Source organism: Ailuropoda melanoleuca, chromosome 7 (assembly GCF_002007445.2).
Source record: "Ailuropoda melanoleuca isolate Jingjing chromosome 7, ASM200744v2, whole genome shotgun sequence".
In the NCBI taxonomy this organism is placed as follows: domain Eukaryota; kingdom Metazoa; phylum Chordata; class Mammalia; order Carnivora; family Ursidae; genus Ailuropoda; species Ailuropoda melanoleuca.
In genome coordinates, this window is record NC_048224.1 from 40,952,297 (window position 1) to 40,957,753 (window position 5,457).

At 47.4% G+C, this 5,457-nt stretch overlaps 1 long non-coding RNA gene across 1 annotated transcript; it reads right to left on the reverse strand.

The window, feature by feature from the left end:
* Positions 1–282: 282 nt before the first annotated feature.
* On the reverse strand, positions 283–4,384 carry LOC117803010. The gene is made up of 3 exons (XR_004626545.1): positions 4,345–4,384; positions 3,253–3,531; positions 283–1,264 (listed from the first exon to the last, which is right to left on the reverse strand). It is a non-coding gene; the product is annotated as an uncharacterized LOC117803010 (long non-coding RNA).
* Between the last annotated feature and the right edge of the window lie 1,073 nt (positions 4,385–5,457).

Consider the following 5,457-nt stretch of genomic DNA (forward strand, 5'->3'; position numbering starts at 1 on the left):
GGCCAATGGACTCTTAGCAGACGTGATGTGTGCAGAGGCCTTAAATGTGCTGCGTGGTCTGGCCTCTTGTGCTCCTCTGACCCACCAAGATAAGAATACACACAGAGCAGCTGCTGGTCCAAGGAACAGATTGAATCCAACTCAGTGCCCACAGCCAGGCCAGGCCAGCCTGGAACCTGGGGCACAGCCATGGCAGTCATTCTACAGACTTGTGAGCAAGAGAAGTAAATGCATATTGTTATAAACCACTGTGCCTTGAAATGGTTTGTTATGTAGCATTAGCGCATCAGGGGCTGACTAATGCATGTCCCCAAATGAATATCTTTTTCTTTTTAAGATTTTACTTATTTATTAGAGAGTGTGTACATGGGTGGGGGAGAGGGACAGGGACACTGGGCTCCATCCCAGGACCCTGGGATCATGACCTGAGCCAAAGGTGGATACTTAACCGACTGAGCCACCCAGGCACCCCACCCCCCCAAAGAGTATCTTTAAGAATGGAGGGGAAATGGAAAGATCCACAATGTTTGGGTCCCTGGAAAGCGTATAATAGACATTACGAATGTCCAGATGCCCTTTCCTCCTTGGTATACAGGAAACTCCCCAGCTCTCTGGCTGGTGTCAGGACCCCGTAACTATTTCTGGCGTACGCAGCATGGGTGGGAGTGCCGCCTGGCAGTTTCAGGCCACTGTGATCCCAGTGCGGTTCCCTGGCTTCTCTTTTCCTCTGCCACAGCAATCAGGGAGGGGCCCTCACGCTGATGGGAAAACACGAGATCAAAGGAGGCTGTATCGTACAGAGTCCCTTCCCTGGGACCACGGTGGATTTTCAGGAGCAAGAAATAAACATTTGTAGTGTCAGAAAAAGAGATTTGGGAATTGTTACTGCATGACCCACCATCTGACTGATTCACAGAGAGGACAAAAGACTAGGGGAGGGGTCCAGTTGCAACCTGGTCAGAACCCCAGTTCCAGGTCTCCCCAGCGAGCGAGAAAGTGCCTGCCACAAGCTTACTCCAAGACCCGGAATGTCTCTCCCCTCTCTTGCTCAGCTGGGTTAGTGGTTACGTGGGGTGTCCAACTGGCCCCTGCCTGGGAGCACAAGCTGATGGTGCCTGGAATATATTCAGTGGGAACTCACCCTGGGAGGGACGGCCCTGGTGCTGGCAGGCAGGGACTCTGGGTGCGGTAAGTGTGACTTCATTGGTGTTCATGAGGTCTCTTTATGCAGGGATCTGCGGGCTCATTGCAACACTTGACAAACCTGTAAATATTTATTTGGAGTCACTCACTGCCCAGCGTTTGCATGAAATCTGCATTGCAAAGTCAAGTCCAGGAAACAGAACTTTTTAATGAGGCCAGTGTCGGCTGGGCCTGGCTGGCACCAGTCCTCCTGTGAGATGGAATGGGTCTCAGCCCTGCTTGCTCCTGGGCAGTGTTACAGACAGAGAGAGAATGGACTTGAGGGTAGTCTGTAACCTGCAAAGCTCCAGGTGCTGTGTTCTCAGACATGAATATAGCCCGGGTCCTTTCCTGTCGTTGCTAGGGAGCCAAAGACAGAGATGACCCAGCATTCAGGGTAGGGGAGTAAGCTGTGGGGTGAAGAGGGAGAGACAACCCTGTGTAGGACATCGGGGAGGACTTCCTGGAAGAGGGGTAGTTGTAATGGGTTCTGAGGGGCAGGTAGGATGTCAACAGGAAAAATGGGAGAATGCATGCATGCATGCATTGATGTGTGCAGGGAACAGCAGGTCCACTGCATCATAGGTGGCCAATCTATGAGTGGGCCCTCTGTGGGCCAAGTGGCTCTCTGGACCAATCAGAGTTGGTCCTGCACAAAGGAGCACCCAGCTCTACTCCCCAGCAGGGGTTGTGGGCTGCGAGGCTTGGCTGTGGGTAGGGCAGCCCCCATGCAAAGGATGTCAACTACCCTCTCACAAAGTGGTTTTGAGGATCTAGTGACCGGCCCAGATCCTGACCATGTAAGGGTCGCGAGGGTCTGGACAATTCAGTCCCCCCAAAACACAGACCTGAACAGAGACTCAGGGGATCCCTAAGGGGCTGTGAGAACAGGTAGCTGGAAGTAATGTGGCTCAGCAGGTGTCACCAGTCCCGGTGTTGAGAGGTCGCAGCTCCCCCAGAGACCTGCTGTGCAGACCTTCCTGGTCACCTAACCTCTCTGACCTCACTGTCCCTCCAGTTATAAAGTGGATATAAGGACACCTGCCTAAATTTCTCCGAGGGCTGTTACTCAGGATGTGCACTTAACTTTTATGTCACTGTCAGGTTGTAGTGGTATGAAAGCAGAGAGCCCAAGCCCCATTTTATAGAGATGCAAACTCAGGGCAGAAGAGAAACAATGCTGCCCGAATCCATGCCGTGCACAGAGTCCTGGGCCAGGCATAATGGTGGGCAAGGGGATCCCTCTACCCTCTTACTGTAGCCAGAAGGATCTTTCTTTCACACACATGGGATCCTGTGATTCCCCTGCCAGAAACCAGCAAGCTGGTAGAAGCTTCCAGATGGGCAAGTTAGAAATATTTATCAAGAGCTTTAAAAAGGCAGGGGTGCGGGTCTAAGAGCCCGGGTTTTGGAGTCAGGCATCTGTACACGCAGAGACCCCACCGATACTTCCCTGTGACCCCATCCAGTCTTGCTCATGTTCTCTGAACCCCAATCACATCCCTCCCATAACACCCCCGCCCACTGGCTGCCTTGCAAAATTGTTGTGAACTTTGAAAGACATAATGCAGAGCGTGCGCCCGGCTCACTGCGGTGCTGTCATTATTATGAGCAACGTAGGAACACAACAAGATGAAGACGACTCCAGCATCTCAGCAGCTGGCACGAACCCCTCTTAGGGAGGGCACGGTCTTGTTTGGGCACATGCCCTGTGGGGTCCACTTGGGGAGGAGGAGAGCCCGTGGGTGTGGGCTTGTCGGGAGCTGGGGTGTCGGGGGTGGGGGCTCTGCGATGTTGGTGGCATAGGAGGCATTTTTGGTTTGGATTCTGGGGGTTGGGAAAAGAGTGGGGGAGGGGGAGGGTGCAGAGAGGGCAGTGAAGATGGAGAGGGAACACGGTGGGGAGCCTGACCAGCAGTCCGAGTGGGGAGGCCTCTGCTCTGCTTATATGCCCGCCTTTATAAGTGTCTTCTCGGTCCCCCCACCTCCTGGACTTAGGAAAGTCTGTGGTCATCAGTGCTGTGGGGGAAATCTAATGGGGCCGGGGCTGGAACTCTAAGCAGGGACAGACCTTCATAAGTGGCGTGAGTGGTCAAGATCAGCAGGGATGCCCTGGAACATGCTGGAATCTTGAGTGGGCTCTGAGTTTGCACAGTTCCGTCTTCCTATCCGCTCTGGGAGATGAAGCCAAGTTTACCCAGAGGGGCGAGAGGGTGCTGGGCTGACCTCTGGGTTCCACTGGTATGTCTGTGTCAACAGCAGTCAGGTCCACGTTATCCAGTCCTGGAAAGTGCCAGGTACCAAGCCAGGAACTCTGTCCACATCCTCTTCCTTAATCCTCACAACCACCCTTGAGGAAACCAGAGTTCAGAATTTAAGTGACTTGCTCAGGTCCGTGCGTTTGGTAGGGGACCAGGCTTGAGTGTTGGCAAAATGGGTCCAGGGCTAGCCCTTTCTGCCTCTACGGTGACCTGCAGCTGGTTCTGTGAATAAGGGACAATGTTGCAACAATTGAAAGATGTAAGGGTGTGATTTTGTGTGTATCTGTACAGATTTTTTTATATGATAAGGGTATTTCCAAGGGGAAAGGATGGGGCATGACTGAGACCAACTGGCTATAGGGGGAAAAATAAAATCGGCTTCTATATCACACACTGAAATAAATCCCACGTGCTTGTAACTTTTAAATATAAACAAGTAAATCATAACAAATGAGTAATAACGTGATCTTCACTGTGTAAGATCTCTCAAAACAGGTGCAAAGATGAAAACCGTGAAAGGAAAAAGTTTGATATATTTAACTGAGTAGGGCTTTTAAAATTCCGTAGGGCGGAATACCTAAGTGAATTTGAATGTGTAACAATACAACGGCCAAGATCTTTGTAATAAATATGACAAAGAGGAAAAAGCCTTTGCAGATTAATGAGAATAAAGAAAAAAAGGGTCAGGGAGAAAAGAGGGCAGTCCAAAAAAGACAAGGGGCCAATAATTGTATTAATATATTCATAATTTGCTAATAATAAAATAATTTAAAAATTTAATAAAATAAATTCAGGTTAAAATCACCATTTCATCCCCCACCAATAGTCCAAAATGAAACATACAGCTGTTCTGGGGGAAAAAAATGAAAGATGAAGCATCAAAAAGTTTAAGCCGTACTTACCCCTTGTGCCAGCGAGTCTGTCACTACTCCCTTATCCGGAGGAAATAATCACCGAGGTCTGCAAATATCCGCGACAAGAATATATAGTGCAGCGTGTGTGTGTGTGTTTTATGATGATAAAATAAGTGAAAACAGTCTAAATGTCTAATAATAGGCCATTGGTAATGTAAATGATGGAATATCTGCACCACGGAATAAATCCTTGACTGCTATTAAAATCAATAGTGTAAATCTAGTATAAGGACAAAGAAAGATGTTCTAATTTTATTACTTAGATAAATTAAGCATATTTTTTGCATTTTGCAAAATGGTGTTAAGTGTGACGCCATTTTGTGAAGATTTTTTTTTTTAAATCTAGAAAATGTGTGCTAAAATACCAACATATCTCTCTGGGAAATGAGAGTGATTTCAGGTTTTTCCTTTTTTGTTTGATTGTTTTGTTGCTTATCATGATTTTTCCCCTAAACTATCTCACGTCTCTATAAAAACACATCTAGACCAATCAAAAAGATAAATAGATGATTTTGCAGGATGCAGCAGATATTTATAGGGTATTTATAGGGAGAGTCACAACTTTAAACAACGTTATTATCGAAAAGAGAAAAGCAGCCAACTTTACTGACTAGAAAAGGAACAGAAACAACCCGAAGGAAAATAGTAAGAATAATAAAATAATAAAGATGGAGGTTAAATAAATTGGAGAACAACAACAACAAAAAAGGCTTTGGAATTGATAAACAAAACCCCAGAGAGCTGGCTCTTTAAAAAGAATGATCAAGTATACAAACTCCAGCAAATCTAATCAACGGAAGAAAGGACACAAACAAAATGAGAAAGGGGCGTAACTGCTGAGATAAAAGAGATTAACACAGATAAGGAAATGCCCTGTGGTTTCGCAGTCGTACAGTAGAAACATCTTCGTGAGAAGGGTTTTTGACAAGGCATAAACTCCCACCGGCCTCCAAAGACATACCTTGTCCACAGGCTGCCCATCAGCCACCAGGAAAACCCAGGCAGCATGAACTAGCTTTCAGGCCAAATTGTTCTGAGAATCCACTTTCCTTTCCTCTTGACAAAATAAAAATTAAATCAATAAATAGAAAGGGAGACCTC